This window comes from Petaurus breviceps, unplaced genomic scaffold (assembly GCF_028583685.1).
Source record: "Petaurus breviceps papuanus isolate PSGF00001 unplaced genomic scaffold, PetGlider_PUasm1.0 189, whole genome shotgun sequence".
Classification (NCBI taxonomy): domain Eukaryota; kingdom Metazoa; phylum Chordata; class Mammalia; order Diprotodontia; family Petauridae; genus Petaurus; species Petaurus breviceps.
In genome coordinates this window covers 12,671,546-12,689,561 of record NW_027185809.1, presented here as the reverse complement: position 1 = coordinate 12,689,561, position 18,016 = coordinate 12,671,546, and the positions used below count along the sequence as shown (strand labels likewise).

General features: G+C 39.1%; 1 long non-coding RNA gene across 1 annotated transcript in view; it reads right to left on the bottom strand.

The window, feature by feature from the left end:
• Positions 1-735: 735 nt before the first annotated feature.
• The window catches only part of LOC138164256 (uncharacterized), a 52,160-nt gene continuing 34,879 nt past the window's right edge, over positions 736-18,016 (bottom strand). The window contains exon 4 of the long non-coding RNA XR_011169019.1: positions 736-991. This is a non-coding gene — a long non-coding RNA (uncharacterized lncRNA). The remainder of the gene's footprint in view (positions 992-18,016) is intronic.

Below are 18,016 nucleotides of genomic sequence, written 5' to 3'. Positions count from 1 at the left end.
AATGCTAAGGGATATTCTGCCGGGGGGGGGTACTTTGAGCTCAGTAATAATTAATAATAATAATTGCTAGCATTTGCATAGCAATGCAACTGAACAACAAAAACACAAACCACTACCCCAAGTCTACCCAAACCAAACTCGACAAATCCCATTGTCAAAATGAGAGGATTTCCCTTCATTTGTGATAGGAATCCTCAGCCGGGTCCACACACCTGCCTAATACAAGAGAGCCTCCCTGGGACCTCCATGTGCAACTCCTCCCGGACCAAACCAGCTGACTCCTTCTAGAACAACTGTCCACATCCCCCAAAAACTCTTTCTGTCTCTCCCACCTCCTCTGACCCCCCTGCTATCCACACCTCTGTTTGTTTTCTCTTTCATTTATGCGGCTCTTCCAACTTCCTCACTGAATTGTACTTAACAAAAAGCTGTAATCAGTTTTTAAAAGTGTGCTGGTCTGATGCTTCTCTTCAGTTGGAACAAGCCTAAAGCAGAAGACAGGGTGGATATGTTAATCTTTCTATATCTGCTTTAGGGTGATGGGTCCTTATGTTTTGTTAATGTTATATGGGACTTTCCAAGTATGCTATGGCTCATTTTGTAATTTTGAAACTATACAAGAAGATTTGTATAAATGGTAATTGCTTTAAAAGCATTCTTTCCACTTGTATGAACTGATGGAAATTGAAATGATCAGAACCAGGAAAACATTTTATATAAAAACCAGTATCCTACAATATGTTGCTTACAAGAAACACACTTGAAGCAGAGAGACACAGAAAGAGTAATGGAAAACCTGGAAGGACTTGTGCAAATTGATGAAAAGTGAAATGAGCAGAACCAGGAAAACACTGTATGCAGTATCAACGACATCACATGAGGATCAACTATGAACGACTCAGCTTTTCTCAGCAACACAATGATCCAAGACAAGTTCAAAAGAATCATGGAGGAAAATGCTGTCCACATCCAGATAAAAAACTGATGAACTCTGAAAATAGAGCAAAACATATATTTTCACTTATCTTATTCTTTTTTGTGTTTTTTTCCTTTTGATCTGTTAATTCTTTCCCAATTGTCACTAATATGGAAATGTGTTTTACACGATAGTACATATATAACCTATATCTAATTGCCTATCATTTCCAGAAGAGGGGAGAGGAGGAAAGAAGGGTTAAAATTTGAAACTCAAAATCTTATAACAAATGAATACTAAATTGTCTCCATGTGTAATTGGGAAAAAATAAAATACTACATATATTTTTTAAAAAGTATCCTTTCTATTCTGATTTGATTTTAGAATGCCAGTGAATTTCCTAATATATTAGACCAGAGCTTTCTCTTTGATATCTTTATGTTTAGTGCATCCTGCCTGAAAGAAACCAATAGATACCAACTTTATCCTTTGGTTCATTTTGACCTTCAGATTGAAGCTCAAAAAGCCTTTGGTCTCTATCATGCTTTGATATTAAGAATTGTATATTTATTGAGTCCAAATTATGTATATATATATATATATACATATGCATGTGCATATTATACATATATATAAATGTGTGTGTGTGTGTGTGTGTATATAACACTATAGAAAGATTCTGGAAACAACTAGGTGGTTCAGTGGACAGAATACCTGGCCTGGAGTCAGATAGACTCACCTTTCTAAGTTCAAATTTGGTCTCACACACTTCATAGCTATGTGACGCTGGGGAAGTCACTTAACCCTGATTGCCTCCGTTTCTTCATCTGGAAAATGAGCTGGAGAAGGAAATGGCAAAACCACTCCAGTATTTTTGTCAAGAAACCCCAAATGGGGTCACAAAGAGTCAGATACAACTGAAAGGACTGAACAACAATGAGAAGAAAGATCTGATCAGATAAAGAAGCTGTTTAGTGTGGGTTTCCATGGAGCCATATGTCATCCTTGTATGTTCAGTAGTTAAGAAGGTTTTTTGGTTCAACTCTTTTTTTAAAATTTGGAAGCCATACTTAGTTGTCCTTAGGAGAGTTCATAATGGATTTACAGCTAAGAAGAATCATAAAGTGTTTAAATGTCTTTCTTGGAGAAAAAAAAAAGCTACACTTTATATGAATTGTTTTTTACTTTGTTGGTGATTTGTTTAAAACAGAGAAGAGTTGTCCATGTGGACATCAAATACCAAGTATTCTAATTATACTTAGGTCTATTTCAAATATTTGCAATAGAGGAACAGGCCATGAACTTCTCAATAATTAACAAAAGCAAAATTTTTTTATGCTGCTTTGGGGTAATTTGTTTGGTAATCACCATATTGATCATATGTTTCTTTTTATAAGTTTAAAATATTCTGTCACAAGTTTTTTGCTCCTTAGCCAACACTTTCTTTCTTGCATTTATAGAATTTTGTCATAATACCATATGAATACTCTACATACAGCACATAAACATCCAATTGACCTATTTGTCTGACTGTTAAACATTTCAGTTAATAATTATGGATATTTTCTGACCTTACCATTTTCTAATTTTGTAGATAGGCTAGAATTTCAGTCATATCCTTTGCTGTAACTCTTCTGTCATTCATTATATTAATGGGGTACACTAATTGCTATTGGTGGAGCTATGAATTGGTTCAGCCATTCTGAAAAATAATTTAGAATTATGCATACAGAAATCCTAAAACTGGGCATATCCTTTGACCCAGAAATACTACCACAAGACTTATACTCCCGAAAGATTTAAAGAATAGGAAAGAGTACATACAAAAATATACATCTATAAGTGCAAAGATTTTTACAGCAGCTCTTTTTGTAGTGTCAAAGAACCAGAAACTTAAGGGGATGCCCATCAGTTAAGGAAAGGTTTAACAAATACTGGAATATGAATGTATGGCAAAACTATTGTGCTATAAGAAATGATAAGAGGAATAGGTTCAGAGAAACATGAGAAGACATCTGTGAACTGAGTGAAGCAAGCAGAAAATAGAGAAAAATTTATGTTTCAGTGACTACATTGTCCTTGTATGAATACAAGTCATACAAGAGAAAACAAGAATTTTTAATTGAAAAATAAGAAAAAAGAAATTCAGCATTAACTCAGGGGAATAGTTTTGTGACTAAATACCTTCATCAACATTATGCTGCTCAGACACCATCTTGCATATGAAGACTGACCTGATTCCCCCAATTGTTAATGCCTCCCTCCCAAGTTGCCTGTTTTTGTAAGTTCCAGGAGAGGGGAACCTGCCACCTCCAGGCCACATGTGATTCTCTAGGTCCTCAAGTGTAGCCCTTTGATTAAATCTAAACTTCATACTCTGTTTTGTGAAGTTTGGATTCAGTCTAAGGGCTGTACTTGAAAACTTAGAGGGCCACATGTGTCCTTGAGATCACAGGTTCTCCACCCCTATATTTAACTATTATATATGTATGTCTATACATACATATATACATATATAGATATATATTTATTGATTTACATCTATGCTGTAAACATTTTATATGTCCTTGATGTCTTCCTATTAGAACTTAAAACTTGTGGAGAGTAGGAATTGTTTCATTCTTTGCATTTGTATCCATAACAGTGCCTGGCACATAGTAGGTGCTTACTAAATATTGATTAATTAAACAATTACATTGAACTATGGTGTTCTGTAGTAGTGCAATGGGCTCTGGATGTGACTCTAGCAGATTTGGGTTCAACTTCCAACTCTGATGCTTTCAGTTTTCTGCCTTTGGTCAAGTCTCTTGACCTCTCTAAACTTCAGTTTGTTGTTGTAAAGTCATTTTAGTAGCGCTTGACTCATCTGCTCAGATGTAAATCAATTATAATCTCTCCTAAGGACAACTAAGTATGGCTTCCACATTTTTTAACAGTTGAACAAAAAAACCTTCTTAATCATTGAACATACAAGGATGATGTGAATATGGTTCCATTGAAGCCCACACTAAATAGCTTTTTCCTCTTGTGAAATCTTTCTTTTTGTTGTTGTTCAGTCATTTCAATAATGTCTGACTCTTCATGATCTCATTTGGGATTCACTTTTTTCCTTTGGTTTGATTTTAATTTTTTTTTCCACAATTAAAAATCAAGAAATTTTTAAAATAAACTTATTTATTTTTTAGTTTTCAATATTCACTTCCACAAGATTTTTAGTTACAAACTCTCTCCCTGTCTCTTCCCTACCCCCACCCAAAGAAAGGAAGCATACATAATACTTTTTTTTTTTAAGCAATTGGGGTTAAGTAACTCGCTCAAGGTTACATAGCCAGTTATTTCTGGGTGTGGTGCTAAGTGTTTGAGCCCGGATTTGATCCCCAGGTCATCCCAACCCTGGGGCCGGTGCTCTTACTCGCTATGCTACCTGGCTGCCTCATATACATAACACTTCTTCCGCCAATCGGTTCTCTCTTATGTCTTCCTCCCTACCCCCGCTACTTTGTTGTAGATCAAGATGGATTTCTATACCCCATTGTCTATATATCTTATTATTTTAAAACATTTTTAACATTTGTTTTTTAAAACTTTGATTTCCACATTCTTTGCCTTCTTCCCTCCTCACCCACCCCAACTGGGAAGACAAGCAGTTTAATATAGGTTGTACGTGTGTAGTTACTCAAAACATTTCCATAGTAGTTATATTGTGAAAGACTAACTATATTTCCCTCCATCCTATCCCGCCCCCCACTTATTCTATTTTCTCCTTTGACTCTGTCCCTTTTCAAAAGCATTTGCTCCTAACTACCCTCTCCCCCAATCTGCCCTCCCTTCTATTATCCCCCCTCTTATCCCCTTCCCCCCTGCTTTCCTGTAGGGTGAGATACCCAATTGAGTGTGTATGTTATTCCCTCCTTAAGCCAAATCCAATGAGAGTAAGGATGACTCATTCCTTTTTACCTTTTTGCTCTTCTCCTCTATTGTAACGGTTTTCTCTTGCCTCTTTTATGTGAGATAATTGACCCTATTCTATCTCTATCTTTCTCCTTCTCCCAATACATTATTCTCTCACCTCTTAATTTTAGTTTTTAGATATCATCCTGTTCATATTCATATTCATGCTCATCCTGTGTTCTCTGTCTAGGTATATATATATATACACATATACACATACACACATATACATATACACACATATACCCTCCTATACATACATATATATTTATATATACATATATATTCCCTTCAACTATCCTCATACTGAGAAAAGTCTCATGAGTCACAATTATTGTTTTTCCATATAGGAATGTAAATAGTTCATCTTTAATAAGTTCCTTATGATTTCTTTTTCCTGTTTACCTTCTCATGCTTTTCTTACTTCTTATATTTGAAAGTCAGATTTTCTTTTCAGTTCTGGTCTTTTCATCAAGAATGCTTGTAAGTCCTCTATTTCATGGAATATCCATATTTTACCCTGAAGTTTTATACTCAGTTTTGCTGGGTAGGTGATTCTTGGTTTTAATCCTAGCTCTTTTGACCTCCAAAATATCATATTCCAAGCCCTTCTATTCCTTAATGTAAAAGCTGCTAGATCTTGTGTCATTCTGATTGTGTTTCCACAACACTCAAATTGTTTCTTCCTGGCTGCTTGTAACATTTTCTCCTTGACCTGGGAACTCTGGAATTTGGCTATGGTAATCCTAGGAGTTTTCTTTTGGGGATCTTTTAAAAGAAGTGGTCGGTGAATTCTTTTAATTTCTATTTTGCCCTCTGGTTCTAGAATATCAGGGCAATTTTGCTTGATAATTTCTTGAAAGATGATGTCTAGACTCTTTTTTTGATCAGGTAGTCCAATAATTTTTAAATGATCTCTCCTGGATCTATTTTCCAGGTGAGTGGTTTTACCAATGAAATTATTTCACATTGCCTTCTATTTTTTCATTTGTTTGGATCTGTTTTATAGTATCTTGATTTCTCATAAAGTCATTATAGCCTCCATTTGCTCCCATCTAATTTTGAAGGAATTATTCTTTTCAGTGAGCTTTTGAAATTACTTTTCCATCTGACCAATTCTGCTTTTTAAGGTATTCTTCTCATTGACTTTTTGGATTTCTTTTGCCATTTGAGATAGTTTGTTTTTTAAGGTGTTATTTTCTTTAGTCAGGATGTTGACATGATTTTCATTATTTTCTTACATCACTCTCATTTCTCTTCCCAATTTTTCCTCTACTTCTCTTACTTGATTTTCAACCAGTTTGCAGGAGTTTTGACTTTGTTATCTTCTTCTGGTTCTATTTTGATACTCTTTGTTCCCAAAAAATGGATTCTATAGTCTGATTGTGCTTCCTCTATTTGCTCATATTGCCAGCCAATTACTTGACTTTTGAGCTCTTTGCCATGGTAGAATTTTGCTTCCAGGATGGAGAGTGTTGTGTCCCAAATTTCTGGGGTTTTGCACAGCTATTGTCAGAGTTTTTTCCAGGCACCTGCCTCAGAACTGTGAGGATGACTTTGTCTCCACAGCCTCAACAAGCTCTGTCACACCAGCACTCCTCACCCCAGGACCACCACCCAAGACTGCGACCCAGATCCAAGCAGGGCAAAGCAAGAGAATCCTGCCTCAAAGTCAGCAGAGAGATTCCTGAAAATGCCCTCTGGACAGTCACTTGGGCCCCCATGATCTGTGGGCCTGGAGCTGAAAGAAATATCCATGGCAGCAGTTGCAGCTGCTGTCACCTCTGCTGCCCTGGGGGCAGGGGCCAGACCCCATTCTTCTCTCACCAAAGATCAACAGGGTTCCCCACTGACCTTTTACTTTCTCTTTGGCATTTATGGGTTGAGAAGTCTGGAAACCACCACAGCTGCCAGTGATTCACTCACCTGAAGTCTTCTGGCCAGTCTGTGCTGCTGGTCTGGGCCCATGCAGCTCATGCAGGACTGTGCTTGGCTCCCAGCCCAGTGTGATAGACCCTTCCTGTCAGCCTGCCTAGCAGCCTTCAGTGGGAGATTTGTTTCTCTCTGTCACTTTGTAGGTTCTGTAGCTCTAAAATTTATTTAGAGTCATATTTTTACAGATATTGGAAGTGATTGGAGCAGGATCTCAAGCAGTTCCCTGCTTTTATGCTGCCATCTTGGCTCCACCCCCAAGAAAATTTTTAGCATGCATTTTTTACAAGATTTCAAGTTCCAAATTTTTGTGCCTCCTTTCTTCTGAAAACGGGAGGCAGTTTGATATAGTTTCTACATGTGCCGTCTTAAAAAACACATTTCCATATTCATCATAGCTGTGGAAAAAGAAACAGATCAAAAGGGAGAAGTTGAAAAAATATGCTTTGATCTGCCTTTAGAGTCTATCAGTTCTTTATCAGGATATGGAGAGTATTTTACTTCCTAGGTCCTTTGTACTTGTCATGGATCATTGCATTGCTGAGAAAAGCTGAGTCACTCATAGTTAATCATCATAGGATGCTGCTAATACTGTGTGCAGTGTTTTCCTGGTTGTGTTCATTTTACTTTGCATCAGTTGATACAAATCTTTCCAGGTTTTCCTTTATTTTATGTGTGTCTCTATACTTCAAATGCATTCCTTGTAAGTAACATGTTGTAAGATAGTGGTTTTTGATCCACTCTGCTACGTACTTCTGTGTAATGGGAAAGTCCATCCCGTTCCCATTCACTCTTACGGTTATTACCTGTGTGTTTCTCTCCATCCTGTTCTTTCTCCTGTTTGTCCTCTCTCTCCTTTCACCCTTTCCCATATCACCAGTGTTTTCTTCTCTCTACCACCTCTCCTGATCTACCCACCCTTCTGTCAGTCCCCATCCCAACTCCCTTATTTAATCTCCTCCCCTTCTACTTCTCTGATGGGTAGCATAGATGTCTATATTCGTCTGACTGTATTTATTATTCCCTCTTTGAGCCAATACTGATGAGAGTAAGGTTCAAGCAATGTCCATCACAGTCCCCTCCCATCTTCCCCTTCACTGTAATAGGTCTTTCTTACCTCTTCATGTAAGATAATTTACCCTATTTTTACCTCTCCCTTCCTTCTGCACCCATTTTACCCCTCTTTCTCATCCCTTATTTCTTTGTGTCATTCCCTCAAATACACAAGTAAAGGTAAGGAAATTTGAAGATCTTCCCTGCCTTTTAATGGGGAGGCTTTTTTTTTCAGGAAGACACACCTTTTGTTACTTTGTAATTAGACAAGGGGTCAAGAAGGTTGTGATGTCCTCTGACCCTGGAGAAGGCTATATATACTCCCTGAGGTGAGGTTTTGCGTTGGGGCTCACTTATGGGAAGAGTTGTATGATTTCGCCAGATGAGACTCCGGGCAACTGTTGAGCCCCCAGCTTTGAAAACCCAGATGCTGGTGCTCTTCTCTCTGGTAACAAACACTGCATGTATGTAATGGTGAGATAGCTAGAAGTCTGTCGAATTGTGTTATTTTCTCTGTATTTTTTGTCTGCTTGTAATTTTTGTTTGTATTTTCAGAAGTTCAGGGTGCTGACTTTTGCACCTGAACTAAGTGAATTTATATATATGTTTATATTATATATAATTTCATTTGATTAAAGTAAGATGTTTTGTTAACCCCTTTTCTATTTGCTTTCCTTTAGAAAAGCAGATCAAAGAACCTGTGCTAGCAGCTCTCCTGGGTATGCTAGGGTGCTGGCTGCTACAAATGACATAGTCAGACAGGATCTGCAGACTAAAAGGAAAGTATGGGGGCTGAGATAATTGTTTGTTTCCCAGTTGTGGTAGCTATGATTCTGTGGAGTCATGGAGCAGGAGCAGAGAACTGCCAGCATGCCAACTTTGGTGAAGTGACAGCGAGAATGGAGAGTTGCCTGCACTGGGACTCGGGCAGAAGCCAGGAGCAGCTGGCTCCTGAGGGAGGAGGAGGAACCCAGGAGTTCAGAATCCAGCCCCAGGGCAAGATAAGGACCGTGCAGCAAGGCAGGAGTGCTGAATGTGCTTTCTTGCATGCTCCTGTGATAGTCTGGGACCCAGGAGGAGGGTGGAGTTGCCTGTGGTGGGTGGAGGGGAGTGCCTTGGACCCCCAAGGACCCCACCCTGTTGGCTTTGTTGCACAGCTACCCCTCAGGACTTGGAAGTGGGGGGGAGGGAGGAGCAGTGTTAAGACTGGGACTTGGCTTATTAGAGCCTGCACCTGAGAATGCCAGAAGGAAGCCTGAAAGGGCAGTGTGGGGGGAAGGACACACTCCCAAGAGAACTTTATTTGGACATTTTTGTTTTGAATTGAGGGGATTATAATATTATGTACTTTGTGTTTTTTAAGGCTGTGTGGCCACTCTGGTACTGAGTTGTTATGTCATGTCTCTTGCAAATGTGATGTATTTTTTTGTGGGGATTGTGTTGTTGTTTTCCATTGGGCCAATTGTATTCTTTAAGGAGTTGTTTTATTCAGTGGATTTTTGTATCTCCTTTTCTATCTGACCAGTTCTATTTTTTTAAGCCGTTCTCCAAGCTATTGAGTGTTTTTTCATAATTCTCTTGCATGACTCTCATTTTTCTCCCATTTTTCTTCTACCTCTCTTATATGATTTTAAGCTCCTTTGTGAGCTCTTCCATGAGTTCTTTCTGGGTATAAGACCTGCCATTTTCTTTGGGGATTTGCCCATAGGTGCTTTGGTATTGTCCTTTTCTGAGTTTGTGTCTTGGTCTTCCCTGTCACTGTAATAACTTAATAATAATGTAATAACCATAATAACTAGTCAGATTTGTTTGTTGTTTTCTGTTCATCCTCCCCCCTCTCCCCCCTTTCTGGCTTTTTCTTTCTTTTAAATTTGAACTTTGCTCCCAGGGTAAAAGGGGCACTGTCTCCAGCTTCTTCTGCTAGTGGCTGCAGGCCCTGGCTGTTTACCTGGTGCTGTACTGATGCTGCCCTGAGGCCCATGGAGGACCTTTGTTTCTGTGCTGCACTTTCGGGGTGGAGTGAGTACCTCCGTGACCTCCAATCCTTTGATATTGTAGCTGCTAAGCTCTGTGTGATCCTGATTGTGACTCCCCATTATGTGAATTGTTTCCTTCTGGCCACTTTCAGTATTTTTTCTTTGACCTGAGAGTTATAAAGTTTGGCTATAATGTTCCTGAAGGGTTTTTATTTGGGTATATCACATGAACATTTGAAGTCTTTACTAATGGCTCATTTTGGGGGGAGGAGGATTTGTCTCCTGTGAACTTTTGAATATATCATCTGCTGTTCCCCTTCCTTCATTATAGCTGCATTCTGTAATGTCTGGCTTGGTGGATGCACATAGGCACTTAGCTGGTAGTCAGATGCACATAGGCTGTAGGGGTCTGACAGCTTACCTAGTGCTGAGCTGGGGACCTAGTGGTGCTGTCTGGCATGTGCTGAGGCTTTTCTGTGTTTTCCCTGGGGCTATACTGAAAGATTTGGAGGCCCAACCACCACAGGGTACCTGCCCACCTGGAGCTGTGCCAGAGCTTAGAGTGGTTCTCAGAGCTGGAGTCTGTGGGTTCCACTGGCTACGCGTCATGTGGGGGTCCTGGTGTTGGCATTTCCCTGCTCTTCCACACTGGGGCTCAGGATCTCCTCATGGTTTCCCAAGGTGGGGCTTGCTGCTGGCTTGCTGGGATGCCTGCTGTCCTGGATGCACTGCCCTTTTACCTGAGTGAGATGGACCTTTCTTGCCAATCCTCCAATTCCCCCAGGCTAAAAGACCATTCTAGCCCATCTTTCTACTGTTCTAGGATTTGTTCTGTGGTGCTATTTTATGGTTGTTTGGTTGTTTGGAGGTTAATATGGGAGAACAAGAGCCATTTGCTGTTTACTCCATCATCTTGGCTCCCAGAAGTGGCCTCTCTGGGTTTTTCTTGGCAAAGATACTCAAGAGGTTTGCCATGTCATTCTCCAACTCATTTTTACAAATGAGGAGACTGAAGCAAACAGGGTTAAGTGACTTGCCCAGGGTCACACAGCTAAGTGTCTGAGGCCAGATTTGAACTCATGAAGAGGAGTCTTCCTGAACTTAGGCCTAGCACTCTATCCACTCACTGCACCATGTAACTGCCCCTGTATTTTCTGCATTTTGTAAAATGTGTTGCTTACTTGCATTACCTCATTCACAGAGTTGTTGTGAGGTAAGTGCCCTATAAATCATAAAGTCCTAAAGGAATGTAAGTTATTGTTACTAGAATTCCTTTAAGTCTTCACATATGCTAAGATTCTATTCAACCGGTCAATAAGTCAAAATTATCATGGGGAGGAAATACTACAGAGGAAAGGATGACAGAGAAGGGGGGGGGGGTGTTAATTATCCCTGGGTTCCATCTACAATGATTCGATTGACAGGATATTTGTTCAACTCTCCATTTCATTTTGCCTATATAGACCTTGCATCTGCAACTGACTTTTACAAAGTCCTTTGGGTGTCTTAAGACCTCGGGAAACCATTTGCAAAGGTTTGAGTTTTTTTTTTTTAACTTTTTCCCAAGAAATCTGGCAAGGAAGCAAGGCCTTCTCCCTTGAGCTCCAAAACGAACTAATCACCCTCAGGAGACACCAGCCTTTTCATAAGACCAGTACAAGAGGATGGGAAAGTGACCAACAGTTACTCTCTGGCACAAATATCTAAGACATTCTGGCTCTGGATGAAGAAAGGAAGAAAGAAAAAAATGCTTCCTCTTCCCTTTGAATTTGGGAAACTCGCTAACAAAAAGCTGTCCTGCAAAGCTTATGTGATAAATGTTGAAAAACAAAGAACCCCATAAACCTTCAAAGTGAGCAAAGAAAAGAGGTCCAGAGTCTCTCCTTCCAGTCTCTGAGAGAGGACAAGGGCTGTTAGAGAAAAGGGATTGAGGAGAGCTGGCTTCCTTCCATTCTATTGGTGGCTACTATTGGCTAATACCCGGTAACTTCTGTAACTTGTTCTTTCTACAACCTTCTGGCCTTATTCAAGCATCTTACTAATATAAACCTTTAAAAGAAAGGGATATAGAAGGAAGAAGAGTAAAAAAGGAACAGAGAATAAGAAAGCAAGAGAAAGGTGAATAACAGAATTAATTCAGTCAGTATTCTCATAGAATGTTAGAGCTGAAAGATAGGTAGATAGATAGACAAACAGCCAGATGGATGAATGAAATTCACATTCTAAAGAGGAAAGCAACACATCTACAGAATATAAAAGGGTGGGGAGATGTAGTATTTATGATCATTTGGAAAGACTTTAGAATTCGTGTAGCCCAATCCCTTCATTTACAAATAGGAAATGGAGGCCCAGACCACTTGGTTAAGTGACTTATCTAAGGTCACATAGCTAGGGGAAATGTTAAAGCCAGGACCCAGCTCTGGGTCTTATGACTCAGTTTTGGTGCTCTTTCTGTGATATCACCTATCCCACCTCTCTGGAAACCAGGGGAGATATTCTCTACTATCCTAACTACTAAGGCAATTCAAGAATCCCTACCCTTAGTCTCTAGAGTGCTTATTGGGGTCAGCAAGGGAAAAATAGAGGTAGGTAGCCTACTTATAATGACAAAGGCCCCTCATGGGGCAGAAGAAGCAGGAAGAATTGGCTAATGGAAAATCACTCAGACAGGAGTAGGGAAGCAAAAGACATGGGAATTGGAAACTCATCCCAAAACATGCCTAACACCGAGGTGAGCAGAGAAAGGATAGTAATTTCTTAAGTATTTCAACACACAGTTTTAAAAAATAAAAACAATTTTCTTTTTGGCCCTTTGCTTCCCTGGTCGCTTTCAACTCACTCTGAGTTTTAGCACTCCTGACTTTAATCTTATAGAACAGTGGCATGCTCTTGGATTCATCCTTTTGTTAACTGTCTTTGCCTCCATCTTCTGAACATCTCTTTTAAAAAAATGTAACTTAGTGAGTCCCTTGTACACTCACAGTTTTCTTCAGATAATTACCTTTTCCCCATTGGTATTGTTTTCTTGGTTTTTGTATCTCAGAATTTCACTCCTAAGAGTTTCCCATGCCTGCTAGGTTGATTTTCCCTGCAGACTTTCAGTCCAAGGAAATCTACCCAACCCCTTTTAACCCTTTGAAATCTGCTTTACCCAAAATCTGGGTATACCTCAGACTCTGTCCAGATTTCCTTTCTCTATTACAAGCTCTTGGGGGTCACTTTTCTCCAATTTTCCCATCATTTCCACCCCCAGGAAGTAATTCTTCCCTATTAGTAGAAAATCAAATACATTTATGGAATTTCCCCATGTTTTTCCCCATGAATTTCCCCTTCAATTTCATCAAGGCAGGTCAAGATGATATGAAATGCTTTGATATTGGGGAAAAGAAACAGACAGAGAGAGATAGAGAGGCAAAGATAGAGAAAGATAGAGAGAGAGAGAGGGAGGGAGAGGGAGAGGAAGAGAGAGAGAGGGAGGGAAACATGTCCAGATAACTGAAGTCTTCCAGTAAATTCCAGGCTTATGATTTGTTTGCCAAAGTCTTCATCTGGTTCTCCTTTCTATTCAGGTAGTCTACTGTATACTCCAGTGACAAAATCATTTCTGTTCCTCTGTCCATTTCCTCTGTCCATAGGACATTATCCAAATATTCTACATAATGTTTCCCTTCTTCAGATTCCTGGGTTTTTTCACATAGGTATACCTTCTTAATATACAGTGCTGTCCTAACATCACCACCTCCATTCTTTTACATATTTTGTTCTTTTTTGAGTTAGGTGTAGAGCCATATTCCAGACATGGGTTCCATACTACACAGTTTCAGTGGTACCTAAGTAGTGTGATTTTCCTGCTTACATTAAAGCCTCTCTACATAATATTTTTTGTTGTCTAAACTTTGGGCATATGTACAAGAACATTTGAAGCATTTACTATTGGCTCATTTTGGGGGGGAGGGGGATTTGTTTCCTGTGAACTTTTGAATATATCAACTGCTGTTCCCCTTCCTTCATTATAGCTGCATTCTATAATGTCTAGCTTGGTGGATGCACATAGCCAATTTTCTTCCTCTCCCATCCTTTCTTAGTTTAAATTCCTTTTAACTAGATTTGTAAGACACCCAGCAATATATTCCTAATAGGCTTTTAAGTTTACTCCTTCCCTGACTAAGAGTCTGTTTTCCTTATATTTAAGACATAATCCAGACATCCAATTTCTATTCCCAAACCATCTCTTGCCAACTGTTCACTTCCCAAATTAATTTTTTGCTTTTTTTTTATCACTTTCCTTCAATGGGCCATATAAAAATAAGCTGTGCCCCTAAATTAGTACCATTCACTGTAGTGATTTCAGGGAAGATTTTCAGTGAATTCTAGGAGTTTTGAAATGAGAAGAATATTTAATCAATCTCTCCTACCCATTTTAATATTTACATTTGCCATTTCCAAATGAATTATTATGTGGCACTTCATCATCTGTGCTAGGGAAGAAAAAAGGACAAAATCATGCACAAGACTTACTTGTCCAAATGAGATCTATTAAAGGATATTCTTTATAGTTGATTAACACCTCAGGAAGACTAGAAATAGTAGTCTCTCTGGTGCTTTGGTTCTCCAACTGTGCATCCAGATTGGTGTGGTAGTATGGTGATTCCAAGTTTGTTTCCCATATTTCCATTTTCATCCAAGAAAAAGGAGGGGAGCAAGGTACTTTCTATCCTGTCTGATGGCAGATCTCTACTTTGGGACCTTTGAATGCATAAGTGCCTGATAAGTGGCTGATAAAGATTCATATCTGCCCCGCTACTTGAGGTCAGCTAACAAGAGAAACACATATGAAGGATCTTCTCTATGATCCCAGGAGCCATTTGAACCCTGGAGGACACTATCTATGAATCAATGATGAGGAGAGAGGGGAGGATCTTCTCCGCTGGTTTGGGGGATGAAAGTAAAAACAAAAAGTAAGCACTTAAAACTACATAGGCATATAAGATATTAATAATTAATATGAGAGAATCAACCAATCTGTGATTTACTGATGAACTCTTCCTCCATAGGTATTTATGCTTTAGGAAGCAGTATAAATTCATTTTGTATTCCTGCTCCCCACTCCAAAAAAGGATGTCCTATAGTTACAAAGTTCTAAGAAGCAACCTTGTCTTTATGCCATCATAAGGTCATAGAAGTCACAAATCATATGCTATCAAATGAACTGTGACCATCCTATTTTACAGAGTCCCTATAATACTATGGTTTTAAGTCCTTGCCCAAGGTTTCATAATCTTTGGAGCATTTTTTAGATTCACTCTTGCAGTATGATTTATGCCCAGGAGAATCACCACAAATTATTCCATTTTGATGAGTCTTGGAAGGTGCTCTGTTGCATCTACTGGATACCTCTACTGCTGTCATCAGGTCTGAAATAGCCCCCTCAGTACTCCCAAGCACATCAATAGCCATTATGCCTTTCTTCTCCCTTTGGCACTTACTAAAAGATCCCTTCTCTGGAGATTTCAGTGGCTCAACTGTTTTGTTACTTGGAGAAAAAGCAGTTGCTTCTTCCTTGGAGCCTCCAGTTTTCTCCTCTTCAAACAGAGCCTCAAGTGTGTTTTTCTAACTCAGTGGATTTAATAATCTAGTTACTTTTCTTCATCTTCTGTGGGATATTCTTCCATTCTGCAACCTCATGATAAGATACAAGTTTCCTTTTCTCCACCTCAAATCCCTTTTTTCCACATTGAAATCAAGTTAACCTGCCAAGAAGCATTTATAAAGTGTGTGCCCTGGGCCAGGTGCTGTGTTTAGTGCTGGAAGAGCAATGAAGTCACTGAAGCCCTGCTTCTGTATCCTTTAGGAAATCATCTTTAGCCCTAATCAACCTGGCATATGGAGAAAAGTTATCTCCATGAGGACATGTAATATCTAAGCACCTTCACCTCTCTGCCAAAAGTAAAAACACCCTGTACCTGAAAAACAGATAGCAGGGGGAAGCTAGGTGGCGCAGTGAATAGAGCAATGGCCATGGATTTAGGAGGACCTGAGTTCAAATTTGGACTCAGACACTTGACACTTACTAGCTGTGTGACCTTGGGCAAGTCACTTAACTCAATTGTCCTGCCTTCCCAGGGAAGGGAAGGAAAGGGGAAGGGGAAGGGGAAGGGGAAGGGGAAGGGGAAGGGAAACAGATAGCAGTTACTTGGCCACAGCAGAAATACCAACATAATACAGTCAATATGAGTCACTGAAGATTTTACCCTGCCATCTTCAACCTTATTTTTTAAGTCTTTGTCAGTTCTTATATCTCACCTCTAAGCAGCTCATTAAAATCTTTATAGGCAATTACCACTTCTTAATAACTTTATGGTCTTACCTAACTTGCTTTTCTAAGTCTCAACTACTCCATAGCCACACCCTGCCCCAAATTCCTGTAATAAGGAGTGTTTTTGACTGGTGTGGTTCAGAGGGACACAAGAATAGACAGCTATAGTTTTTTCTCCCCATTCTTCTTCAAGAAACGTTGATTCTAAGCCAGGACTTATATGAACACAACTACAAAACACTTTCCACACAAATAAAGTCAGATCTAATTTAGTGGAAAAACATCAATTGCTCATGGCTGGGTTGAGCTAATATAATAAAAATGACAATTTTACCTAAATTAAATTACATATTTAGCACCATACCAATCAATTTACCAAAAAATTACTTTATAGAGCTAGAAAAAATAGTAACAAAATTAATTTGGAAGAACAAAAGGTCCAGAATATCAAGGGTATTAATGAAAAGAAATGCTAGGGAAGGTGGACTAGCTGTACCAGGTTTTAATCTGTATTATAAAGCAGCAGTCATTAAGAGTACTTGGTACTGGCTGAGGAATAGAGCAGTGGATCAATGGAGTAGATTGGGTACACAAGACTCAGCAGTCAATGACTATAATAATCTACTCTTTGATGAACCCAAAGACCCCAGTTTTGGGGATAAGAACTCACTATTTGACAAAAACTGCTGGGAAAACTGGAATATAGTATGGCAGAAACTGGGTATAGGCCAATATCTAACACTGTATGCCAAAATTAAGTCTAAATGGGTGTGTGATCTAGGTATAAAGGATGATACTGTAAGCAATCTGGGAAAGCAGGGAATAGTTTACCTCTCAGATTTATGGAGAAGGGAAGATTTCACTACCAAACAAGAATTAGAGAGCATTATAAAATACAAAATGGATAACTTTGATTACATGAAACTGAAAAACTTCTGTACAAACAAAGCCAATGTAACCAAGATTAAGAGGGAAGTGGGAAATTGGGAAAGAATTTTTACAACCAATGTTTCTGATAAAGGCCTCATTTCTAAAATATACAAAGAACTGAGTCAAATCTATAAGAATACAAGTCATTCCCCAATTGATAAATGGTCAAAGGATATGAACAGGCAATTTTCAGAGAAAGAAATTAAAGATATCTATAAGCACATGAAGAAATGCTCTAAATCACTATTGATTAGAGAAATGCAAATCAAAACAACTCTGAGGCACCACATCTCACGTGTCAGATTGGCTAAGATGACAAAACAGGAAAATGATAAATGCTGGACAGGATGTGGAAAAATTGGAACACTAATGCATTGCTGGTGGAGTTGTGAACTGATCCAGCCTTTCTGGAGAGCAATCTGGAACTATGCCCAAAGGGCTATAAGTAATTTCATATCCTTTGACCCAGCAATACCACTTCTAGGGTTGTATCCCAAAGAGATCACAGAAGTGGGAGGAAGACCCATATGTATGAAAATATTTATAGTAGCTCTTTTTATGGTGGCAAAGAATTGGAAATTAAGGGGATGCCAATCAATTGGGGAATGGCTAAATAAGTTATGGTATATGAATGTAATGGAATACTATTGCTCCATAAGAAACAAAGAGCAGATGGACTTCATATATACCTGGAGAGGCTTATATGAACTGATTCTGAGTGAGAAGAGCAGAACCAGGAAAAATTTGCACACCATTACAGATACAGCATATGTGTGATGACCAACTTTGGTATACCAGACTCTTCTCAGAAATACAGGGCTACAAATAAACTCCAAAAGACTCATGATGGAGAGAGATGTCTACATTCAGAGAAAGAACCAGAAAGAACAGAGTTTGAATGCAGATTGAAGTAAATTACCTGCTCTCTGTCTCTTTCTTGTT